Genomic DNA, 13,798 nt, shown 5'->3' with positions numbered 1-13,798 from the left:
TATATATTTGTTTTATTTATATAATACATAAATATATTTAATTTCATATATATGTGTGTGTGTGTATATATATATATATATATATATATATATATCACACAATAGAATATTACCCAGCCATATAAAAAGGAGATCTTGCCATTTGCAACATGGATGAGCCTAGAGGGTATTATATGCTAAGTGAAATATGTCTGAGAAAGACAAATACTGTATGATTTCACTTATATGTGAAATCTTAAAAAAAAAAAAAAAAAGCAGAAACAGATCCATAACGAGAGACAACTGGTGGTCCAGAAGGGAGAGAGTTGAGGGGATGCACCAAATGGGTAGAGGGAATGGGAAATACAGTCTTCCTGTTATGAAATGAATAAATCATGGGAATAAAACATACACATAGGGAATATGGTCAATGGTATTATAACAACATTGTATGGTGACAAATGGTAGCTACACTTGTGGTGAGCTCAGCATAACACATAGAGTTGTTGAACCACTATGTTGTACATTTGAAATTAATGTAACTGTGTGTCATTTATACTTCAATAAACAAATGCTTTGATGAAAGGAGGAAAAATGAAGCCTAAAGTTAGAAGGAATAACAAATATCAGAGCATAAACAAATGAAATGAAGACTACAAAGACAATAGAAAAGATTGATGAAACTAAGAACTAGTTCTTTGGAAATTGACAAACCTTTAGATGAACTCAAGGAAAAAAAAGAGAGAGAGAGAGAGAGGACTCACAAAAAGAAATGAAAGATGTTACAACTGATACCACAGAAATACAAAAGATCCTAAGTGGCTACTCTGAATAATTATATGCCAACATGTTAGACAATGTAGAAGAAATGGTTAAGTTCCTATAAACATATAACCTTGCAAGACTGAGTCATGAAGAAACACAAAATCTGGACAGACTTATTGCTACTAAGGAGTAATCAAAAATCTCCCAATGACAACAGCAACAACAAAAAACTACATGACTAGATGACTTCACCCGTGAATTTTATCAAACATTTGAAGAATACTAATCTTCTAAAACTCTTCCAAAAACATAGAAGATGAAGAAACACTTCCAAACTCATTTTATGAGGCCAGCATTACTTTGATGCCAAAACCAAGACAAGAACAAAAGAAATTACAGGCCAATATCCCTCACGAATATAGTTGCAGAAATCCTTAAAGTATCACCAAAATGAATTCAACAACACAATTAAAGGATCATATACCATGACCAGGTAGAATTTATTCCAGGGATGCAAGGATGGTTCAGCATCCAGAAAAGTCAATCAACATGATATACTACATTAACAAAATGAAGGAGAAAAATTTTATGATATCAATAGATGCCAGAAAGCATTTTACAAAATACATATTTATGATAAAAACTCTCAGAGTGGGTATAGAAGGAATATACCACAACATAGTAAAGGCCATATATGACAAGCCTGTGGCTAACATTATATGCAATGATGAAACGCTCAAAGCTTTTAGTTTAAGATCAGGAATAAGACAAAGATTGCCCACCGTCACCACTTCTATTCAACATGGTACTGAATGTCTGAGTCAAAGCAATTCGGTAAGAAATAGAAATAAAAGGTGCCCACATCTGAAAGGAAGTAAACTTCTTCCTTTCTATCACTACTTACAGATGACATGACATTATATATAGAAAACCTTAAAGATGCCACCAAAAAAATAACTGTTAGAACAATTTGGTAAAGTTACAGGATATAAAAAATGATATATAGATATCTTTGTTTCTATACAGTAATGAACTATCAGAAAGAGAAATTAAAAAACAACAACAACAAAAAACAGTCCCATTTACAACTGTATCAAAAAGAACAAAATACTAAGGAATAAATTTAACCAAGGAAGTTAAAGACACACATGCTGAAAACTATAAGACTTTGATGAAAAAAACTCAAGAGGACATAAATAAGTGGAAAGATAACTCTGTGCCCATGAATTGGAAAAATATTGTTAAAATATCTATACCACCCAAAGCAACCTACAGATTCAATGCAATCCTCATCAAAATTCCAGAGTCCTTTTTCACAGAAATAGAACAATCTTAAAATTTTTATGGACCCACAAAAGAGCCAAAGCAATCCTGAGAAAGAACACCAAAGCTGGAGGCATCACACTTCCTGATTTCCAACTGTATGACAAACTTATAGCAAACAAAACAGTATGGTATTGACATTGAAAAACAGACACATAGACCAATGGAACAGAATAGTGCGCTCAGAAGTAAATCCATGAATAAAGACGCATGCAAATGTAGACAGGATTATGGGTTTAGGGATAGGAAGATAGAAAATCAAAACCATCAGATAGCCCTTCCAAGATGAAAGTAGGAGGAGAACAAGCAGGCAACTTTAAAGGACAAAGTATGAAACCGTCATCTTCAAGATGGGAAAGAACAGCATGACTTCTGGGCAGGGTTGAGTGCCCATGAGAAGCTTGTTAGGACTTCAAAACCCTGTTCTATAGTTTTCCAGCCATGTTCACCTCCTGCAGGGCAGGCGACTGGAGAGCAAGCAGGACAGGGTCTTAGGAGGTGAGTCCAACAGAGGGAGGAAGTAAATGAGTAAACAGCATTTTCAGAGGACTGACTACATTGATGCAGTGTTTTTACAAAAAAGGAAATAATTATGGCTGGATGAGGGACAAGCAAAGCCAGGAAGAACCTGGTGGAGATGGAAAAAGTGATGGATTCTGGGGATCAGAGGTCTTGACAAGGTCGAAAGGTGGCAGTGGGAGTGACTGAGCAAGTAAATGGACACATGGGAGATGGTGGGTAGGGCAGGATTTTCGCAGTAATGCAGATTCCAGGGAAAACAAGGACTAAGTGAACAAGAACTAAGTGGCTCCTAATCCTGGCAGTACATTAGAAGGTTTTAAAAGAGCTATAAGCAACTAGTTATGTACAAGGGAAACCCTATAAGGATATCAGCTGATTCTTCAGCAGAAACTTTGCAGGCCAGAAGGGAGTGGGGCATGCTATTTTCAAAGGGCTGAAGAAAAACCCTGCAGGCAAAATACCCTATCCAGCAAGGCTATCATTCAGAATAGAAGGAGAGATGAACTTGTTTGGGAAACTCTTTAAGTAATGCATGACCACTAAACCAGCCCTACGAGAAATGTTGAAGGGAATGCTTTGAGTGGAAGAGAGAAGTAGGAGTAAGAAAAGTAAGAAGCACAGAAACAGTAAAAATAATCATACCTACAAAAATCAGTCAAGGGATTCACAAAAGAAAGGGGTGTAAAATATGACACCATATATCTAAGAACGTGGGGGGGAGGAGGAGGAGGAATAAGAAATGGGTTCAAACCTAAGTGACCATCAACTTAATACAGACTGCTATATGCATAAGATGTTGTATACAAACCTACTGGTGACCACAAATCAAAAATAAGTAATAGACAAAAAACAGAGAAAGGAATCCAAGCATATCACTAAAGAAAGCCTGCAAACCATGAAAGAGAGCAAGAAAGAAACAGAGAAGAACTACAAAAACCATAAAGTAACAAAATGGTAATAAGTATATACTTATCAATAATTACTTTTAATGTAAATGTAAATTACTTTGAATGTAAATGCTGCAATCAAAAGAGATGGGGTGACGGAATGGATAAAAAAAGAAAACCCATCTATAGGCTGCCTACAGGACACCTAAAGACACATGCAGAGTGAAAGTGAAGGGATGGAAAAACACTTATGAAAATGGAAGTAAAAAGAAACCCAGGGTAGCAATACGTATAATTGGACAAAACAGACTTTAAAATGGAGAAGGACACTATAATCACAAAGGGAATGATCCAACAAGAAGACAGAACAACTAAAAATATTTATGCATCTAACATGGAAGCACTCAAATATATAAAGCAGCTAACAGTAAACATAAAGGAAGTAACCAACAGTAATACAGTAATAGGCGACTTTAACAACCCACTTGCATCAATGGATAGGTTAACCACGCAGAAAAAGAAACAGTGGCTCTGAAGGATACATGGGACCAGATGGATCTAACAGATATTCAGAACATTCCATCCCAAAACAGCAGAATACACATTCTTTTCAAGTGCACATGGGATATTCTCCAAAATAGAACACGTATTAGGCCACCAAAGAAGTCTCAACAAATTTTACAAGATCAAAGTCCAACCACAATGCTATGAAACAAGTAAGTCAGAAGAAAAAAATCTGGAAAGAGCACAAATACATGGATGTTAAATAGCATGCTACTAAACAATTAATGGACCAACCAAGAAATGAAAGAGGAAATAAACACATGGGGCAAAGAAAATAAAAACACAATGGTCCAAAAAGCTTTGGGATGCAGCAAAAAATTCTAAGAGAGTAGTTTATAGCAATACAAGCCTATATCAAGAAGCAAGAAAAATCTCAAACAACCTAACATTATATCCAAAAGGAGCTAGAAAAAGAAGAATTAAAAAACCCAAAATGGACAAAAAAAAGGAAATAATAAAGATCAGAACAGAAATAAATAACATAAAAAAATAGATCAAGGAAACCAGGGGTTGGTTCTTTGAAAAGTTCAATGAAATTGATAAACCTTTAGCCAGACTCCTAAAAAAGAACTCAGACAAAATCAGCAATGATAACACACTACCAACACCACAGAATACAAAGGATGATGAGAGGATATTGTGAAATATTATATGGCAACATTGGACAACACAGGAGAAGTGGATAAATTCCTAGCAACATATAACCTCCCCAAATTGAATCAAGAAGAAATAGAAAATCTGAACAGATCAATTACCATCAATGAAATTGAGTCAGTCATCAAAAAACTTCCAACAAACAAAAGTCCAGGACCAGACAGCTTCACAGGTGAATTCTACGTTCAAATAAGCATTAATACCTATTCTCAAACTGTTCCAAAAAAAAAAAATAATAATAATAAAATAAATAGAAAAAGAAGGAAATTTTCCAAATTTATTCTATGTGGCCACTATTACCCTGACACCAAAATATATAGATATAGACACTACAAAAAAGAACTGTAGCCAATCTCTGATTAACATAGAAGCAAAAATCCTCAACAAAATATTAGCAAACACAATCCAATAATACATTTGAAAAAAATCACTCAACATGATCAGGTGAAATTTATTCCTGGGATGCAAGGGTGGTTCAATATTAGCAAATTAATCAATGTGATACATCACATCAACAAGAGAAAGGATAAAAATCATGATTAATAGATGCAGAAAAAGCATTGACAAAGCACAATATCCATTCATGATAAAAACTCTCAACAAAGTAGGTTTAGAGGGAACATTCTTCAACATAATAACATCCCTATATGAAAACCCACAGCTAACATCATACTCAAGGGTGAAAAACTGAGAGCTTTCCCCTAGGTCAGGAACAAGACAAAGATGTCAATTTTCACCACTTCTATTCACCATAGTACCAGAAGTCCTAGCCACAGCAATCAGACAAGAAATAAAAGACATCCAAATTGGTAAGGAAGAAGTAAAACCTTCACTGTTTGCAGATGACATGATACGACATATAAAAAACCCTGAAGACTCTACCAAAACCTATCAAAACTGATAAATGAATTCAGTAAGGTCACAGGATACAAAAAACAAAAAAACAACATACAGAAATCCATTGCATTTGTATACACTAATAATGAAGTAGGAGAAAGAAAACAATCCCATTTATAATTGCACTAAAAAGAATAGGGGCGCCTGGGTGGCGCAGTCGGTTAAGCGTCCGACTTCAGCCAGGTCACGATCTCGCGGTCCGTGAGTTCGAGCCCCGCGTCGGGCTCTGGGCTGATGGCTCAGAGCCTGGAGCCTGTTTCCGATTCTGTGTCTCCCTCTCTCTCTGCCCCTCCCCCATTCATGCTCTGTCTCTCTCTGTCCCAAAAATGAATAAATGTTAAAAAATAATAATAATAAAAAAATAAAAAATAAAAAGAATAAAAAACCCTAGGAATTAACTTAACCAAGGAGGTGATAGATCTGTACTCTGAACATTACAAAACATTGAAGAAACTGAAGACGATAAAAACAAATGGAAAGACATTCCATGCTCATGAACTGGAAGAATATTGTTAAAATGTCCACCCTACTGAAAGCAATCTATAGATTTAACGTAATCCCTACCAAAATACCAATAGCATTTTTCACAGAACTGGCATAATCCTAAAATTTGTATGGAACCACAAAAAGACCCCAAATAGCCAAAGCAATCTTTGAAAAGAACAAACTGGAAGAATTACAATCCTAGATTTTAAGATATAGTACAATGCTATAGTAACCCAAACAATATGGTAGTGGAACAAAATAGACACATATATCAATGTAACAGAATAGAGTCCAGTAACAAGCCTATGATTATACAGTCAATCTTTGACAAAGGAGGCAAGAATATGCAATGGGGAAAAGGCCATTTCTTCAACGAATTGTGTTGGGAAAATGCAAAAGAATGGCTACATGCAAAAGAATGAGATCGGACGACTTTCTTGTATCATACACAAAAACAAACTCAGAATGGATTAAAGACCTAAATGTGAGACCTGAAAGCATAAAACTCCTAGAAGAGAGCACAGGCAGTAATTTCTCTGATATCAGCTCTAACATTTTTCCAGGTAGGCCTCCTGAGGCAACGGAAACAAAAAGCAAAAATAAGTGACTGGGATTATATCAAAATAGAAAGTATCTGCACAGCAAAGGAAACAACAAGAAGATAACTTAGTGAATGGGAGACGATATTTGCAGATGATATAGCCAATAAAGAGCTAGTACCCAAAATATACAAAGAACTGATACAACTGAATACCAAAATAATCCAATTTAAAAGTGGACAGCAGACATGAACAGACATTTCTCCAAAGAGGACATACAGATGGGCCAACACGTGAAAGGATGTTCAACATCACTCATCATTGGGGAAATGTAAATCAAAACTACAATGGGATACTGTCTCACACCTGTCACAATGGCTAAAAATCAAAAACACAAGAAACAACAAACATTGGTGAGGATGCGAAGAAAAAAGGAACCCTTGTGCACAGTTGATGGGAATGAAAACTGGTGCATCCACTCTGGAAAACAGTATGGAGGTTCCTCAAAAATTTTCAAATAGAACTAGTCCATGATCCAGCAATCACACTATTGGGTATTTACCCAAAGAACACAAAAACACTAGTTTGAAAAAGATATGTGCACCCCTATGTTTATAGCAGTATTATTTACAATAGCCAAAATATAAACTCAAGTGTCTACTGATAAATGGATAAAGGTGTGTATAAACACACACACACACACACACACACACACACATAAATATGGCATGTGTGTATATATATATGGCATATATATATATGTGGTATATTTATGTGTATATATATATACACACATACACACAATGAAATATTACTTCTACATAAAAAAGAATGAAATCTTACCATTTGCAATCATTTGCAATAACATGGATGGATCTAGAGAGTATAATGCTAAGTGTAATAACTCAGAGAAAGACAAATACCATATGATTTCACTCATGTGGAATTTAATAAACAAATAATTTCTTTGTTCAAATAAAAAAAAAGACTCTTAACTGGAGAACAAACAGATGGTCACAAGAGGGAGGTTTTGGCGGGGGTGGATAATGGGTGAAGGGGATTAAGAGTACATCTATCATGATGGGCACTGAACACAGAAGTTTTGAATCACTATACTGTACATCTGAAATTAATCTAACATTGTATGTTAACTATACTGGAATTTTAAAAAATAAAATCAATTCTTCTTTAAAAAGTTCAGGGCACTCACAAAAAGATGTAAACTATAGCAACATATTATAAAACATGGGAGAGAGGGGAGTAAAAATGAAGTTCTTTTAGAATGTATTTGAATTTCAGTGACCATCAACCTAACATAGACTGCCAATTACATAGGATGTTATAGGTGAACCTCGTGGTAACTGCAAACCAAAGACCTAGGATTCACAAAAAATAAAGAAAAAGAAAGCCACACCTAACACTAAAGAGAGTCATCAATCACAAGGAAAGAGAGCAAGAAGGAACAAAGAAGAACTATAGAAACAACCATAAAACAATGAACAAAATGAAGTATATACCTGTCAATGGTTACTTTAATTGTAAATGGTCTAAATGCTTTAATTGAAAGACAGAGTGATAGGATGGATTAAAAAAAAAAGACACCTGTATAAGCTGCCTACAAAAGACTCATTTCAGAACTAAAGACACATACAGACTGAAAGGAAGGAAAGGAAAAAGATGTTCCATGCAAATGAAAGGAAAAAAAAATCTGGGGGAGCAATATTTATACCAGACAAAATAGACTTTAAAATAGAAACTGTAACAAGAAACAAAGAAGGGCATTACATAACATTACATAAAAGGATCAATCAAACAAGAAGGTAACATTTGTAAGTATCTAGGCACTCAACATTGGAACACCTAAATACATAAAGCAAATATTAGCAGACAAAGGGAGAAACTGACAGTAATACAATAGTTGCAGACTTTAACATCCCCCTTATATCAATAGATAGGTCATCCAGGCAAGGGAAAAAAAATAGGGAAACCATGTTTGAATGACATATTAGACCAGATGGACTTAACAGATATATACAAGACATTTTGCCCCACAACAATAGAATCATATTTTTCAAGGGCACATGGAACACTCTCTAGGATAGCTCACATTAGACTACAAAACAAGTCTCAATAAGTTTACCAAGATTGAAATATCATCAAGCATCTTTTCTGACCACAATGGTGTGAAACTAGAAATCAGTCACAAGAAAAAGAAATGGAAAAAACACAAACGTGTGGAGGCTAAACAAAATGCTACTAAACAATCAGTGGGGCAATGGAGAAATCAAAGAGGAGATTAACAACAACAACAACAACATATCTTGAGGCAGATGAAAATGAAAAAACAGTCCAAAAATCTTTGAAGGCATGGCGAAAGTTCTAAGAGTGAAATTTACGCTGATACAGGCCTATCTCAGAAATAAGAAAAATCTTCAAGTGATCTAACCTGACAGGTGGAAGAACGAGAATGAAGCCCAAAGTTAGAAGAAGGATATAGAGATCGAGCAAAAATAGATGACATAGAGACGCCCCTCCAAAAAAGAAGAGAGAAACTAAAAAGGTAAACAAAACTAAGAGCTTGGTCTTTGAAAAGGTAAAGAAAATTGACAAGCCTTTAGCCAGACTCATCAAGAGAGAAAGAACCCAAAATAATATCAGAAATGAAAGCAACAACTGACACCATAGAAACACAAAAGGTTTATAACAGAGCATGAACAAGTATATGCCAACAAATTAGACAACCCAGAAAAAAGGGATAAATTCTTCAAAACATAATCTTTCCAAACTGAATCAGGAATAAATAGAAAATCTGAACAGACCAATTGCTAGTAACAAAATTAAATTGGTAATCAAAAAACTCTCAACTGATTAAAGTCTAGGGCCAAATGGATTCACTGGTGAATTCTACTGAACATTTACAGAAGGGTTAATACTTATTCTTCCCAGACTATTCAAAAAAAAAAAAAAAGAAAAAAAACACCAGAAGATGAAAGAAAATGCTCAGATACATTCTACGATGCCAGCATTACCCTGATAACAAAACCAAAGACCCTACAAAAAAAAAGGAAACTATAGGCCAATATCCCTGATGAACATGGATGCAAAAAATCTTCAACAAAATGTTAGCAAGCTACATTCAACAATACACTAAAAGAATAGTTCACCATTATTAAGTGGGATTTATTCCAGAGATTCAAGGATGGCTCAATACCCACAAATTAATGTGGTATACCACATCAACAAAATGAAGGATAAAATTCCTATGATCAAGGGCACCTGAGTGGCTCAGTCAGTTGAGCGTTCGATTTCAGTTCAGGTCATGATCTTGCAGTTTGTGAGCTCAATCCCCGCATCAGGCTCCCTGCTGTCAGCATGGAGCTCACGTCAGATCCTCTGTCCCCCTCTGTTTGCCCCTCCCCCACTTGTGCCCTCTCAAAAATAAATATTTAAAAAAATTTTTTTACGTTTATTTATTTTTTATCGCTTCTCGGCCTTTTGGCTAAGATCAAGTGTAGTACATTTATTTATTTTTGAGAGACACAGAGAGACAGAGCACAAGTGGGGTAGGGGCAGAGAGAGAGGGAGACACAGAATCCGAAGCAGGCCCCAGGCTCTGAGCTGTCAGCACAGAGCCTCACACAGGGCTCAAATTCATAGATCGTGAGATCACGACCTGAGCCAAAGGTGGACACTCAACTGACTGAGCCACCCAGGCTCCCCACCGTTTTTCTAGATGGGTCTCCTCAGGCAAGGGAAACAAAAATGAAAATAAACTATTAGAACTACATCAAACTAAAACGCTTTTGCACATCAAAGGAAATCATCAACAAAATGAAAAGGCAACATACTGAATGGGAGTAGATATTTGTAAATGATATATTCAAAACGGGAATGATATCCAAAATATATAAAGAATTTACCTAACACCAAAAAAAAAACAAAAAAACAAAAAAAACAAAATAATCTGATTAAATAAGCAGATCATGTGAATAGGCATTTTCCCCCAAAGACATACAGATGGCCAAGGTATACAGTATCATTAATCATCTGGGAAATTCAAATCAAAACCATAGCATCATCTTACACCTCTCAGAATGGCTAGTATCAAGAAGACAAGAAAGACAAACGTTGGTGAGGATGTAGAGAAAAGGGACCCTCATGCACGTTTGGTGGAACGTAAATTGGTGCAGCCACTGTGGAAAACAGTAGGGCGGTTCCTCAAAAAATCAGAAATGCCCCACTCAAAGAAAGAAAGAAAGAAAGAAAGAAAGAAAGAAAGAGAGAGAAAGAAAGAAAGAGAGAAAGAGAGAAAGAGAGAAAGAGAGAAAGAGAGAAAGAAAGAAAGAAAGAAAGAAAGAAAGAAAGAAAGAAAGAAAGAAAGACCTTATGATCCAGTAGTTGCACCATGGGGTATTTACCAAAAATAAAAACAAAAACAAAAAACAAAAGACATTAATTTGAAAAGATACATGCACCCTATGTCTATTGTAACATTGTTTACAATAGCCAAGATATGGAAGCAACCCAGTGTCCATCAATAGATGAATCAAGATGTGGTGTATACAATGGATTATTACTCAGCCATAAAAAAAAAAGAATGAGGTCTCGACATGAACCTGGAAGGTATTATGCTAAGTGAAATAAGTCAGACAAATGCTACAGGATTTCACTTATGTGTGGACTCGGGGAAAAAAAATGAGCAAACAAAGCAGAAACAGACGCATAAATACAGAGAACTGATGGTTACTAGAGAGGAGGGTGGTGAAGGGATGCACAAAAGGGTTGAAAGTAAGGTACAGTCTTCCATTATGGGATAAATAAGTCATGGGGATTAAAGGTACAGCATAGGGGATACTGTCAACGTGTTATAATAGCATTGCCTGGTGACAGATGGCAGCTACATTTGTGGTGAGCAGAGCATAACATATGGACTTGTTACATCACCATGTTGTATACCTGAAACTAACGTAACATTGTGTGTCAACTAGATTTCAGTTTAAAAATAGCAAGACTAAAAAAAGAGCTCTAAAAAAAAAGTAATGCTAGAGTTCCATCCCCAATCCAGGATTTAACCAGACTTAGGTGTTGCCCAGATACCAGATTATCAGATGTGCAGCCAAAGTTTAGGGGTTGGCAATATGGCCAGGGAAAAATGGGAGACTGGTTGGAGCTTGGACTTTTGGCAGTGATTATGTCAACAGGGGTTTGAGGCATGACAAATTCATTCTCATCATCTTAGAATGAGATGGACAAAGGTCCAAATTGTTACAGGAGATCATCGTTTCCTCCCCCACACTTCAGAAGAATTTTAGGAGATAGACATTAACATCATGGTGTTTCTTCTTCCCATTCATACAGCTCTATAGACTTTTCTTGCCCACTGTCAAACATAACTTTAAGCTAAGCTTGGTTGCTTTGTTACAGACCCAGTATACAGATGCTTCACAGCTTGAAGAATATATTGTTAGCTATGTATTATGTGTTAGAGTTAACCAACCTATATGTAAAGCTAACCTCTTTAATATTAGACTAGAAACTATTTTATCAATGTTTCGGTAAGAGTATAATGTCATATAAGATTCTGTTGTTCCCAGAGTGGATTATTAATGAATCTAGGAATAACAATGGTGAGCACTTTTCACTTGTTACCAAATTCATGTCATAAAAAAGATAAATACAGGATTTACAAAGCCACAGGATATAGAATGAGGTCATGAAAAGGCAAATATTCTGTTATATGCATATACTATAATATATAATATAGCACACAGCTCTAGAGTTGTTCATAACCTAGCAGAGGAAAAACAGGTCAAAACAACTAAACATATGACTTGAATGGGCCACTAAGGGCTGTGAAAGAGAATAATTATTCTGTCTAGGAAATCAGAAGTTCTTATAGCGGTGATGTTTTATCAAAGCCTAGAGGAAAGAAAGAACATCATCCAGGGCATTCTAGAAGCAGCATGGTCTTAGTTGGCATGACAGTGTCCTTGGGAAAGGCAAGGATCTAATAGCTAGAATTTGGAGCAGAGCAACTGGGAGAGATAAAGCTCCACAGGAAGGCTGGGGACCTTGACAGCCTTTGCGACGACATGGTCTCCAGGTCCTTGCTTCACAACACTCTATGTTAGGTCGAGGTACACAGAGAAAATATTTGAGCAGCTTACTGGGTTAAAGTAGACAGGATCTGGGGACATCTATATGTGCCTTAGCGAAGTGCTTATTTTAAGTCATGTTATACAAAAGCAGTTAGGAAGGGTAATACAGAATTTCTATACAGCTTCCCCCCAAAAACATGCTTTCTAATTTTTTAAAGCAAAACTTCAAGCTTGTTTCCATGAACATAACTTTACGTAAAAGATTTAATTGTGGGGCACCTGGCTGGTTCAGTTGGTTGAGCATCTGACTCTTGATTTAGGATCAGGTCATGATCTCACAGTTTGTGGGTTCGAGCCCTGTGTTGGACTCTGCACTCCCTCTCTCTCTGACCCTCCCATCCCCTCTCTCAAAGTAAATAAATGTTAATTTTTTTAATGTTTGTTTATTTTTGAATGACGGAGAGAGACAGAGCATAAGTGGGGGAGGGACAGGGAGAGAGAGGGAGACACAGAATCTGAAGCAGGCTCCAGGCTCTGAGCTGCCAGCACAGAGCCCGATGCGGGGCCCGAACCCACAAACTGTGAGATCATGACCTGAGCCTACTGAGCCACCCAGGTACCCTTCAAAATAAATAAACTTTAATATCCAAAAAGATTTAATTGTGAAATACAGAGAATGTACAAAGCACATGTGCAAAGATAAGTGGAATCATTCACTGTTCTGCAATCTGCTTCTTATGCTTACCTTCATGTGTGTGAATGTCATTCATGTTAATATACATAGTTGGAATTCATTTGTTCTGACTATATAATCATCATAAGGCTACACTGTACTTTCTTTGTCCATTCCACTGTTAATGGACTAGGATTAGCCTCAGTCTTTGTTTACAGACTATGCTGTCATGAACAAGCCTCTTTAGGGCCTCGGTTTTGAGTTTGTGACTCAGTGATTTATAGAGCAAGGCATCTTAAACATGAAAGCGTACATGAAATCACCTGCAGATCTTGCTAAGATGCCAGTTCTGATTTGGGAGGTCTGCAACTGGGTGGTTGCTTGCAACTGGGCAAGCTCTCTGGGCCAGGG

General features: G+C 36.3%; 1 pseudogene; it reads left to right on the top strand.

Annotated features, from left to right (window-relative positions):
• Positions 1 to 10,095: 10,095 nt before the first annotated feature.
• Positions 10,096 to 10,160, top strand: LOC121035184 (uncharacterized; annotated as a pseudogene).
• The last annotated feature ends 3,638 nt before the right edge of the window (positions 10,161 to 13,798 follow it).

The sequence above is a fragment of the Herpailurus yagouaroundi genome, unplaced genomic scaffold, assembly GCF_014898765.1.
Source record: "Herpailurus yagouaroundi ecotype Mexico unplaced genomic scaffold, PumYag 160, whole genome shotgun sequence".
Taxonomy (NCBI): Eukaryota; Metazoa; Chordata; class Mammalia; order Carnivora; family Felidae; genus Herpailurus; species Herpailurus yagouaroundi.
Note: the sequence above shows the minus strand (reverse complement) of the source record. Positions and strands in the feature narration are given on the sequence as shown.